The sequence below is a fragment of the Phascolarctos cinereus genome, unplaced genomic scaffold (genome assembly GCF_003287225.1).
Source record: "Phascolarctos cinereus isolate Bilbo 61053 unplaced genomic scaffold, phaCin_HiC Scaffold_4;HRSCAF=312, whole genome shotgun sequence".
In the NCBI taxonomy this organism is placed as follows: Eukaryota; Metazoa; Chordata; class Mammalia; order Diprotodontia; family Phascolarctidae; genus Phascolarctos; species Phascolarctos cinereus.
The window spans coordinates 415,847,095-415,860,675 of record NW_027555847.1 but is presented as its reverse complement, the minus strand read 5'-3'; positions in this window follow the sequence as shown (position 1 = coordinate 415,860,675).

Sequence of the window (13,581 nt, the reverse complement as noted above, 5' to 3'; positions counted from 1 at the left end):
TTTTTTTTTACTTGTCCAAACTGTCATTTTGTTTTGTTTTGTTGTATTAGGTTGTTTAATCCATTTCATTTAAAGTTATGAAAAGTTTATATTCTCAATTTGTCTCTAATATTGATTTTTCCCCTATTTCTCTTTAGTTCTTTTAGCTTAATCTACTTTAGGCCACTCTATTTCCATTAGTTTTCTTCCCCTCACCACCAAGGAGCCCCCCCCCCTTGTGTTTATAAGCCTTTTCTAGAGTTTTGGAGGAAAATTCATTTTTATGGGAGTAAATTACAAATGACAGCATACATAAAAGGGAAAAGGAGAGGAAGAAGATCAAAGGGAATGTATGACATACCTTAATTGAGTCAAGGGCTAACAATGAAAGTTAAATACATGATCAATTTTTGCAAAAGTTCTACGTGGTGCTGAGAAATACATATATTCTTTGGCAGTTCCATTTAGATGTCATAAGTCTTTTAGTTTGAGATTTTCAAGCAATTTTTCCCACTTAATAGTATTTTATTTTTTCCAATTACATGTAAAGATAGATTTCAACGTTCACTTTTATTAGATTTTGAGTTCCAAATTTTTTTGTCCCTCCTTCTCCTCTCCCCTCCCTGAGGCGGCATGCAATGTGAGATAGGTTATATGTGTACAATCCTTAGACATGTTTCCACATTAGTCATGTTGTGAAGGAAGAATAAGAACAAAAGGGAAAAACCACAAGAATTGTATTTCCCTCCATCCTATCTCCATCCTTATCCCCTGTTTCTTCTACTGTAGGGTAAGACAGTTTTCTATACCCAATTGTGTGTGTATGTTATTCTCTCTTTGAGCCAATTCTGATGAGAGTAATGTTCACTCACTTCCCCTCACCTTCCCTCTCTTTACCTCCACTGTAAAAGCTTTTTCTTGCCTCTTTTATATGAGATAATTTACCCCATTCTACCTTTCCCTTTCTCTTTCTCCTAGTACATTCCTCTCTCAACCCTTAATTTTATTTTTAGATGTCGTGCCTTCATGTTTAACTCACACTTGTGCTGTCTGTCTATATATAATCCTTCTACCCTAATACTCTGGTTGCTTCATCAAGAATGCTTGAAAGTCCTCTATCTCATTGAAAATCTATTTCCCCCCAGAAGGGTTATACTCAGTTTTGCTGGGTAGGTGATTCTTAGTTATAATCTTAGCTCCTTTGCCCTCCAGAATATCATATTCCAAGACCTCCAAACCTTTAATGTAGAAGCTGCTAAATATTGTGTTATCCTGACTGTGGCTCCATGTTACTTTAATTGTTTCTTTCTGGCTGCTTGCAACATTTTCTCCTAGACCTAGGAATTCTGGAATTTAGCTATGATATTCATGGGAATTTTCATTTTGGAATCTCAGGATGTGATCGGTGGATCTTTTCCATGTCTATTTTGCCCTCTGGTAAAATAGGGGCAGTTTTCCTTGATAATTGCTGGAAAGATGATGTGTAGGCTCTTTTTTTTTTGAAAATGTCTTTAAGGTTGTCCAATACTTTTAAAATTATCTCTCCTGAATCTATTTTCCAGGTCAGTTGTTTTTCCTATGAGATATTTCACATTGTCTTCTATTTTTTCATTCTTTTTTTGTTTGTTTCTGCATTTCTCATAACATCATTAGCTTCCATTTGCTCCATTCTAACTTTTAAGGAATTATTTTCTTCAGTGAGCTTTTGAACTTCCTTTTCCATTTGGCCAATTCTACTTTTCAAGGCATTTTTCTCCTCATTGATTTTTTTGGATAATTTTTACCCAGTGTGTTTTTGAGGTATCTTTTTTTGTGTGTCTCCTTTATCAAGCTGTTTGATTTTTTTTCATGATTTTCTTGCATCATTCTCATTTCTCTTCCAAATTTTTCCTCTATCTCTTTTACTTGATTTTCAAAATCCTTTTTGAGATCTTCCATGGCCTGAGACCAATTCATATTTTTCTTGGAGGATGTAGATGTAGGAGCTTTGACTTTATTGTCTTCTTCTGGTTATGTGTTTTGATCTACCTTGTCACCATAGTAACTTTCCATAGTCAGACTTTAAAAATTTAAATTCCTCATGTGTTTGCAGTAAATAGCTTTAATTTTATCAAGTCAAAAATATTTAAAATTAAATTGAACCAGGGACTTTGTAATTATTTTACTTGATATAGTTATATTTCACATAGGATGTGGAGATAATCTAGTACAAACCTTTGATTTTACATATGAAGAAACTAAGGACCAGAATGGTGAAGTAATTTGTCAAAGGACTTACAAAGAAGTTAGTAAGCAGTAAAGCCAGAATCTGATGTCAGTATCTTTGAATAGGAATGAAGCTTAAAATACCTTTAACTTAACCCATCCCAGGGCTAGAATCTCTTCTTCAATATAGAGTACCTGTGAAGTGGTCTTCTGATCTTTGCTTTAAAAATGTAATATAATAATATTTAATGAATATAAAACCCATTATCTCCCCAAAGTTCATCCCACTTCTGAGTAGTTCTAATTCTCTTTGCTTATATCAAATTAAATTCTACATCTTTATAATCTCCTAGTTCATCTCTCTGGGGCTAGGTCCTCTGACTCCGAACGCAATGCTCTTTCACTCACTCCACACTGCCTACTGTGTACGAACTATGATAATTTTATGAGCGAAGTAAACACAATCATCTATTTTGATGGTCCAAGTGACTTCTCATCCTTAAAGAACACCAAAATAGCAAATGACTTCGCTGTTTCTTTGTATCCCCAGCTCAATATCTGGCACATGGTAAATATTTTATTAATGATTATTGATTGGTTGTATTTGCATAAGGCAAGGGTGAGGAACCTGTGGCCTCAAGGCCACATGTGGCCCTCTAGGTCCTCAAATGTGGCCCTTTGATTGAATCCAAACTTCACAGAACAAATCCCAACCCTTGGTATAAGGTTTCATTTCCCTCCAGATTTCTTTTTTTTTAAGATTTAATCTGGAAGAAGCAGGGTCTCTGAATGGCAGTGAGGAATAACTGGCCTCGTATTCTGCCTTTGGCACACCTACTTGTCATTGACCCTGGCCAATACCCTTCAGACACCAATTTTTACTTCCATTCTGGTTCCACAGCCACCATCCTGGGAAGCAATTCCTGTGATGCTATGCCCTGACAAATGCTTATGCAGGTACTGAAGCTCTCACCTACTCTTCAAAAATAGTTACTGAAAACCCTGAAGAGAAAATTCTCACCACCAAAAATCCTTGGCACTGTCAAATGGTTCAAAATCAGAAATAGAGAGGCATTTATCAGAAGAAATGACATTAAAGAAGATACCTTATAATCTGTGTTGCTACTTCACCTTCAACTCCAAGGACCCTTTCCATCTAACTTGAAACTGAAAGCTTTTCCATGTGTTATCTCCCCTATTGAAGTGGAATTTCTGTGTTCTAGTCTTTATGTCTCTAACACTTGCATATAGTAGGCATTTTATAAATGCTTTTTTATTCATTAATTTGTTCATGTCACATGACCTGTCATGGTCCTACACATCACCTAAAGACTATAAATTTGAGAATAGCTGCCAATCTACATTAGTAGAGAGAATTTCCTCTCCAGGAGTTCCTCGAACCAGGAAAGCCACAAGTTCATATGAAAAAAATGCTAATAATTTAGCCTGGATAAGAGTTAACCCAGGGAGACATGATGCATCCCTTTAATTATTTAAAGTTTATTTTTGAGGGACTGTCATGTGAAAAGGGGATTAAAGTGGGAGACATCTTTTGCTTGTTTGTTTGTGTTGGCCTCAGAAGACAGAACTAAGACAAAAGCGTTGGGCATATTTAGAATTAATGTAATGGAAAACTTTTTATTAATTAGAATTGTCCAAAAGTAGAGTAGGCAGCCTTTAAGAAGTGAATCTCCTCTAACTAGACATATTCAGTAAAATGCTGAATAACTGGGTATCTATCAGGGAAAATGAAGAAAGGAGAAATAGAGATAAAGATGATGATAGAAATATATAGAGATCGATATTTCCATATTTATCTCTGTATGCACTTTAGGCATGAGTTGACTTACAACTTACAACTCTGAATTGACTTACAACTCTGAAATTGTGAAGACTTTTTTTGTTTATTTCACGGTTTCAAATTTCAAAAAAAAATCAGCTATCTATGTGTATATCAGGAAATCTATTCAACATGGGATGTGTGAGTGAAGAGATGGATAGAAAACTTGAGAATATCCTCCACATTTTTTTTTTGGAAAGTGGCTTTAGTGGAATCCAGATTCAAGGAAGAATTTGATTACATTCTTGAGCAACTTGAAAGTAAAGAGGGAAAAAAGCATAAAATAAATAAAATAAAATAATATAGCCATGAACCTGGAGAGGGAGATTTGCTTAAGGGAGTAATGGAAAACATGAAATATGAAGGACCAATGAAGTGAGGCATGAGGCAGCACAGTTGCCCAGTAGAATGACAACCCAAAGATGCACCAAATCACTAGATAACTTTTTTTTTTTGGCAATTGGGGTTAAGTGACTTGCCCAGGGTCACATACCTAGTAAGTGTCAAGTGTTTGGTCTGAGGCCGGATTTGAACTCAGGTCCTCCTAACTTCAGGGCCAGTGCTCTATCCACTGCACCACCTAGCTGCCCCAGATAACTAACTATTAATAGCACTCATACTTCAAAATCATTTTGCTTGCCAGAGATTTAAAAAATCTATTTCCTCACTTTTACAGAGCCCTTCTACTTTTCTAATCATATGTCTGTGAGGTGGCTACCTCACAGTAAGTGTATTGCTAGGCCCATTTCATTTTTGAGAATGTAGAAACTCAAATAGGTAACATGACTCTCCTAGATTACACAGCTAACAACTGTTTCAGAGCAAAGAGAAAAACCCTCATCTCCTAAATCCAGTCCTCTGACTCAAGAACCAGGGCTTTTCCCACTATTTCAAGTTCAGAGCATTTTAATGCTTGCATATGGTCATATAGGTAGAGAGAGAGAGATGGAGTTGAGAAGAAAAGGACTTCTTGTTAGTGTCCTTTCATCAATTTCTAAAGTTAAAGCTCTTTTACTAGTTCTCAATGCTAAGCAATTAATCTTTGAGATATATTCTATTTGATAAGAGACTGGCAGTATACTTTCAAGCTTAGAACCATTAAATTAATATTTTATTGTTAGTATTCTCCATCAGATTATTTCTGCCAAGTCGGTAAGGTTAATTTATAGTCAGTAGGAGATACTTGACAAACCAGAGTGCTGTAGACTTTAATTCTATGCAGTATTCCAATGCTATTTCTCCATGCTGCTTTCTACTCTGACAGTTGAGAAATCATGAATTCATGAGACTTTTAGTGTTTTTGAAAAGTGACTACATTTCTCCCCATCTAACCAGATGTCATTTCCCTTCTTTCCTTAAAAAAAGAAAAGAAAAGAAAGGAAAGGAAAAGAAAAGAAAAGAAAGAAACATTTTCTTCCTGTATTATAATTGAAATAAACCAAGTCATGGATCTAATTTAAGTGAAGGCACATACCTCATGCTCTGTCCCACAGCAGATGTTGTGGATAAATATTATGACAATCTGGACACATGATGTGTCTTGAGGCTGGTAAGGACAAGGCCAGCTCTTCATCGAAGCAGTCAACATAGACCCTAGGGTTGGCAGACTGCCTTCATCTTTTTCCTCCAAATTTGAAGCAAAACTTTTTGATTCATAGAATACTGCAGTTAGAGGGGAAACCTAGAGCCATCAAATTCAGCTTCTTCACTTTACATGTGAGAAAATTGAAGCGAATTACCAAAGTTACTTAATGACAGAAGCAGGATTGGAACCTTTATTTTCTGACTCTTAGTTCAATGCTTTTCTCATTTCTTACTTCAATATGTCAAGAACATTTGATTTCATCTATGACCTTCATCAATGCAGATGTCAACCCCCTTGTGCCTTAGTAAAAAGTTTCTTTGAACTACTGTAGCCAACAAAATTCTTTACTTGGTGGTAGTGGTGGTGAACCAGCTAATCATGTGTCTCTCCCAATTTAGAGATCAATTACAGGTGCAGCTAGATGGCACAGTGGATGAAGCACTGGCCCTGGAGTCAGGAGGACATGAGTTCAAATCTGGCCTCAGATACTTGACGCTTACTAGCTGTGTGATCCTGGGCAAGTCACTTAACCCTATTGCTGAGCCAAAAAAAATGAGAGAGAGAGAGAGATCAATTACAGACCCAGAATGGAAGCTTTCCCAGCTTTAGTAGAAGCTATCAGAATATAGGTTCCTCTGGCAGACCCTTTGAGGAACACAGTCTTATACACATCTGTGTTGAAGATTTAAAGTGGAGCTTTAGCGGAAGCTTTCCACAACACAACTTTTAATATTTAATTTTAATATTTAAATATATATTTAATATTTTTAATATTTCATTGCTTTATTTCAAGGATTTCGAACCATACAGCTTGTTGTACTACTTTAAGATGCAGTTTAGACGCCATCTTCTGCATGAAACTTTCTTTAATACCTCCAATTGATAGTACCTTTCATCACTGAGCTACATTGTATATATTTGTATTTATTCACTTTATATTAATGCTGTATACATTTATATATGTAGTTGCCATCTTTTTTAAAAAATTTATTAATTTATTTTGATTTTTCAATAATCACTTCCCTGTGCTTTTGAGTTAAAAGTTTTTCTCCCCCTTCCTCCCCACCACCCTCCCCAAGATAGCACACAATCTAATATAGGCTATACATTTACATTCCTATTAAACATATTTTCACATTAGTGTTGTTGTAAGTAAAAATTAAAACCAATATGAGGAACCATCAGAAAGATGAAACAAAACTCAACAGAAGAGAAAAAAATACCAATTCAACTTCTATAGTTCTTTCTTTGGATGTGAATAGCATTTTCTATCACAAGACCTCTGGAGATCTCTTAGATTCTTGTATTGCTGGAAAGGGTTAAGTTTATCAATATTAGTCATCACACAACATGGCTGATAGTGTGCATGATGTTCTCTTGGTTCTGCTCATTTCACTCAGCATTAGACCATACAAGTCTTTCCAGGTTTTTCTGAAGTCTGCCTGTTCATCATTTCTTATAGCACAATAGTATTCCATTGCATTCATATACCACAACTTGCTCAGCCATTCCCCAATTGATGGGCATTCTCTCAATTTCCAATTCTTTGCCACCACAAAAAGAGCTGCTTTTTTGTGTGTGTACATGTGGGTCCTTTTCCCATTTGTATGATCTCTTTTGGATATAGCTCTAGAAGTGCTATTGCTGGGTATGCACATTTTTATAGCCCTTTGGGCATAGTTCCAAATTGTTCTCCAAAATGGTTGAATCATTTCACAACTCCACCAACAATGCATTAGTGTTCCAATTTTCCCACATCTTCTCCAACATTTATCATTTTCCTGTTTTGTCATGTTGGCCAATCTGATATGTGTGATGTGGTACCTCAGAGTTGTTTTGATTTGCATTTCTTATGTACTTGCCATCCTCCATATTATAATGTAAGCTCATTGCAAGGAGAGATTGTTCTATTCTTTGTATTTGAATCCCCAACACCTAGTACATAATAGGTGCTTAATAAATACTTGCTAATGGATTAATTGAAAGATAATACAAGATTATGATCATGTTGATTCTTAAGAATGTACAAAATTGAAAAATAGTGGGCCAGGTGATTATTGGGCCATTTCTCTCCAGATATAATGAAATCAGAAGTGAGTTTTTGAAAGAAAGTTGTCTGATCCTAGGACTGGCATATTATGTAGGCAGAGTTAGATTAGGTAGATAGATAGATAGATAGATAGATAGATAGATAGATAGATAGATAGATAGATAGATAGATAGATAGATGCAATTTGAAAAGCATTGGTGAAAGTCCCCTATTGACAAAATATTTCTTCTATTGATTGCTGAAATTTCACCCTTCAGGTGGATTACTATTCATCTTCCTTTCTTATGTTTTTTCTAAAGATCTTTTAAAATGAACATATTCTAGGGAATGGTAACATTTAAAATCTCTAAGCATGAGCAAATTTGTAAGATTAAGTGAAGGGGGTAAACGAAGCCCTTTAAAAGAGCTGGAAATTAACAAGATAGAAACTGCTTTTTGAAACAAAAAAGGCAAAGCTTACAGAAACACTCCAACCAACCCCACCATCTTTACCTGTCAAGCCTTTAAGCCTCAGTTTTTCTGCCTTTTGGATTCTGGTAGCATATGTGTCACAGTCAGCCTTGAATTGTAGTTATTTGTATACATGTCCTAGCTACCCCACTAGATTTTAAAGTCCTTTAAGTGAGAATGTCTTCTTTATATACAACATCTAATGTAGTGTGTTGCACAGAATGGATGCTTGCTAAATGTTTGATTAATTGCTTAATTAATTGATGAGTTGGAGACACCACAGTGGAGAGAAAAGTCATCTATTTCACAAGTTTGTTTAGGGTTAGCACGGTGGTACTGTTAAGAAAGGCATGAGACAAAAGGAGAACAGAATCACAAATAGTGACAGAAAATAGTGACTGAATGCAGATTTAAGCATACTCTTTTGCACTTTATTTTTTTTCATGGCTTTTTTTTTGGTCTGTGTTTTCTTTCACAATATGACTAACATGAAAATATGTTCTGCATGATTGCACATGTATAATCTATATAAAATTCCTTACTGTCTCAAGGAGTGGGGAGAGGAGAAAGAAAATTTGGAACACAATTTTTAAAAAAGTGTTAAACATTGTTCTTACATGTAATTTGGGGAAAATAAACTATAAAAAAAAAAGAAACAACAGAGTAACTATGCTAGAAAATTCAAAGAAGTTGGTGATTATGTAAAGTGAATAATATCCCAGGAGATGTGTCAGTCTTATCAGTCATATATGCTTGATCACTCATATCATTCTGGAAAAAAAAAAAATTAAAGTCATGCTCAAAAACCCTCAGTGGTTCCCTATTGTCCTATTATGGAAAAAAAATACAAATTCCTTAGCCTGGCACTTCAAAAATCTTCCACAATATGTCTCCTACCTAAATTTCTAGCCTTATTTCTTACTATTCTCCCATACACACTATCTCCAAATCAAACCAGACTTTTAATTGTTTATCAGTTTCATCCTGCATTCTCCTACCTCTGTCGATTTGCTCAAGACACCACCTGTGTCTGAGAAGCATCATGGCGCAGCAGTAAGAACACCAGATTTTGAGGCCAAGGGCCTGGGCACTGGCTCTGATACTCACTACCTGTGTGATCCAGGGCAAGTCCTCAGTTTCTCTCAGTCTCAGCTTCATCATCTGTAAAATGAGGGATGTAGCACTAGGTGGCCTCTACATGTCCTTCCAAATCTAAATCTATGGTTCTTGAGAGCTTGAGGATTAAACCCAAAAATATTTTAAACAAAGAAACCATGGTTTAGTGGAGTATCAGGACTTATCAGGAAAGCCTAGGTTCAAATCCTACCTCAGATACTTTTTGGCTACATGAGATCCTGGGCAAATAAGTGCCTTTGCTTCTGTTTCCTCACATGTAAAATGACGAAACTGAACTAGGTGTTCTTCCAGCTCTAAATCTATTTATTGCCTGTTGATTCTGTGTGGACGCCAAGAAGAAAGCTTCTAGCTCTTAATGTCAAACCAAATAACATTATTTATGTAGGGGATACCTTCTATTTCTCAACTCAAAGTAACTATCCTAATGTTGAGTTTAGGGTGATTTTCTTTACCCCGAGATATACCGAGCTGCCTTTTAGCTAAAATGTAGTCTTAATAACAAAACACTCATTTCTGTCATTATTTACTACTCACCCTGACTCCTTTATGTGCTTGGGAGGTTTTTAGACCCGAATTATTGCACTTGACAAAATATACCAGTTTCAATGAGTGGTCTCTCCTTTTATCTCTTGAATTGTGGATTCCTAGTCATTGAGGGGAGGGACTGCATCATTTTTGGTCATTCACTTTGGTATCCCAAGCACCCAATACATTCAGTGCCTTGTAGGTGCTTAATAGATGTGTGTTGAATTGACATCTTGATGATAGTACATCTCAATACTATAAGTGTGATAGTGTATCTCAATTCTATAAATATAGTATACTATAAGTAGCCATGACTTTGTCTCTACAAGGACACTGATGCAAACAGCAACCCTTCTGTTACTCATTAGAGCTTCTTTAAGATTTACTGCAGCTGAAATATTCATCACCCTATGGTCCACCTGGTAATAAACTTCTCTGGACACGGCTAGGCTGGTCCTAGAAAAAGGGACTTACAGTCTGTTACTGGGACAATATACAAAGCCTTCAAGCTTAGTACAACTACAAGAACTCATGATACCCTTGACTATCTTTCAAGAACCGTGAGTAACCACCAGAACCAGAACATGATGAAACATTGAAAGAGGATAAGAGTGGAATAGCAACCCTTATACTTGCATGCTCCAGTAAAAGACCCAGTACTTTCTAATATTTAGCATGAACAAAGAGCAATCCCCAGAGCTGGACTTTTGTGTACATTTCTTTTCTAATGCATAATTATCCATTTGTCTTAGTCAGAATTATGAGTACATGAACATGTTTGCTTATCTGGTGTTGACTCTCTGGAATCAAATGTAGTGCTTGTTAAATTTAAACATTTTCATGAAATGCAAATGTCTCTTCATTCACCAAATCAGTCCATGAACAAGAGAAAACATTTTTTTAAAGAAAATATTCCTCTAAATAGAAATTTAAACTGAAATTTAATATATAGTGGATAGAATACTGGTCTTGGAATCAAGACCAAGGGTATGCTGAAGTCAGCTCAAAAAACCTATAAGAGCTGATTGTTAAATTTTTGGCATGAGCATTTATATTTCAAAAATCAGCAAATGCTGCAAAACAAGGCTTGATTTATTGTTTTGTTGACTATCTAGACTTAGGAAAATGATGGAGAAAATGTTGATAATGAAGATTAAACTTAGCGTGTCTGCTACATGCGTTTCACCCTCCCACTTAGTAACTCTGTGACCATGGGCAAATCACCCGACATCTCTGTGTTTCACTTACTTAATCCTTAAATTAGGGATAATTACACATATCATTGTCATAAGGCCCAAATGAAATAATGTATATAAAGCATCATATTAATGTTATCAATTATTGTCATTCCTTGATCTGCACATTATTAGAAGTTAGTCATTATATCAGAAACAAAGAATTTATCTTGATTATAGTCCTGAGTAAATGAGAATATTTTTGCTTCTCACTAGTGGGTGGATTCCACACCAATGAACTAGGCTAAAATACATTTATTTATGGTTAGTTTAATAAATCTTAAGAATAGAAATATAAACAGAAGTATGATTTATGAATGTTCTAATTATTATTCCCTGCTTCAAAGATTAGCTAGAGTTTAGTGTTTAGCCATAAAAAGCAGTTCTCATATCTACAACCATTTACTCCTGTCTCAATATCCTTTTATTTCTACTGACTCACATCAATAATTTGTAGTCTGATTCTGGTTATCAGAACCCAAAACAAACACATTTGGTGAAGTTACAGAGAACCTTTTCCCTTATTGCCATGACTGCTCTCTTTCCCTCCTTTCTCACCATAAGAATAAAGGGATTCCATTGAATTGATACAAATTCTCCTGGGTAGAGTATATCCCAAGTCAAAAATCCAGGAGAGCAAAAAGGTGTAAAGGATAACCTAGTGGCTATAGATGTGGATTTAACAATGGCTCTAAATTTGCCAAACTTAAAATTGTTTAAAGTTTTATTATGCAAGCTGTGCAAGACACATCATTTTTACATTAATTGAAAGGCAAACATTTTACCTGCAATTGTTTCTAACAATTGTGATTAAATGGAAATGTATTTGAGAAAACTACAGTCAGTCCTTATATTCGTGATTATATTATAATTTTCCTTTTTGAAAAATTTTACCCCCAAATAAATCATGAGGGTATGAAATTTGCTCCAAACTTCTTTTTTGTTTGTTTTTCCCTTGGAAAAAAGTTATCAGAAATAAGTTTCTGAGCCTATGCTACAAATGGGAGCTTTTTCCCTATTTAAATGACTCTTTCAGATCATGTGCTCTAGTATTTGTAAACTAGGCACATTTTTTTCTCAATCAGTAAGCTGGCAAAAGTCATATTCTACAGGTCCAGGGCCCCAAAGCTCACCCTAATGCCTTTGGTGGCATTAAAAAAAAAAAGCACAAACATATACTTCAAAAAACAAAAACAAAAGAAATTGCACATCAGCTAGAATGAAACTGACCTCCAAAGATCTTAGGTGAGAAAAAAAATAGTGACCCCATTTTCAAAGATTTCTTATTTGATATATTCAACTACTTGAGTTCTAGAGTTTTCGTTATTCATTCCCTACCTACATTTTCTTTCTTCTGGAGAATTTCATAACAGAAGCCTTAAAACCTCTCTGAAAAAGAGAGCCAAAAATATGAATGGGCAAGAACTGACATCTTCCTAGATGTTCTTTCTTCATTCAGTCAACCTTGTATTGAGCCTTCCCAGCAAATGTAATCATTTTACAGAGAGAAAGATGTCTTAGACAAAAGCTAATTTTCATTAAGAAAGAAAATAAATATTAGAACGCCTCTGGGTACCAAGATTTTTCCTTCCTTCTGATATTTCCTGTTTAGTCTTAATAAAGGAAGACTTAGATATCTCTATCTAAGTCTGTCTGGCTACCTTTTAACCAGTTAAAATCTAGGAATTAAGATAGCATTTGGACTAGTGACTTGGCTCACTTTGTGGGCTCAAAAATGTTTAGGTTGCTTCTACTTGCCCTGCAAGAAATTGCCAGTCAGAGCTCACACATTCCAGTTCTGGCCCAGAAGGCATCATGGATAGGAATGTTGGGCTGAGTGGTGTGCTACCAGATCAAACATTCCCCATATCATATTGTGAATTTAATACTAACTCGAGGGTTTTTTTAAACCATTCTTTAAATGGCTCCACTCACAAACCAAATATCATCTTACAGGCAAAGTATACAGAGCTATACAGATTGCAAAGTCCCACCACATTAAATGTTTCGTTTAAATAAGTGATCTCATCTTTAGGGTAGGAATCTTGGTTCCTGCTTTCCCTTCCCTAGCAGTGAAGAACCTCCCTTCAACTTTCCAGCAGAGCTATGGCTCCATTCTTTACAGAATGAAGATACTACACATCGTCCCCTTTGGTCAATTGTCTGTGCCAGTCAAGCGTGTGCAAGGTATGACTATGAATGCAGCTGATTTCATAAGCCATAACTGAAAAAAGGCTCATTTCTTGACAATTATACTTCATCTTTTGTAGTCTGTTTGAATCTGTCAACTCAAAGAGAATGATTTTTAAAAGGTAAGAATCGTTGAGATGCTCACCAATTTAAACTGTAAGTAAATCCCTATTTATTTCAAGAAGTCGTGTATTCTCTTGAATTAAGCACAGATAACTAGATACCTGTGATTTATATGTAGTGGGAAGAACTAGTCAAGATATCCCTTATCAAATGATTTCTCTCTGTTTAGTTATTACAGAAGAGGCAGATCACAGAAAACCAGATCTTAATATGTTAAATGAAGTACAAAGATGTGTCTAGGCCTCATTGCTACCTTATGAAG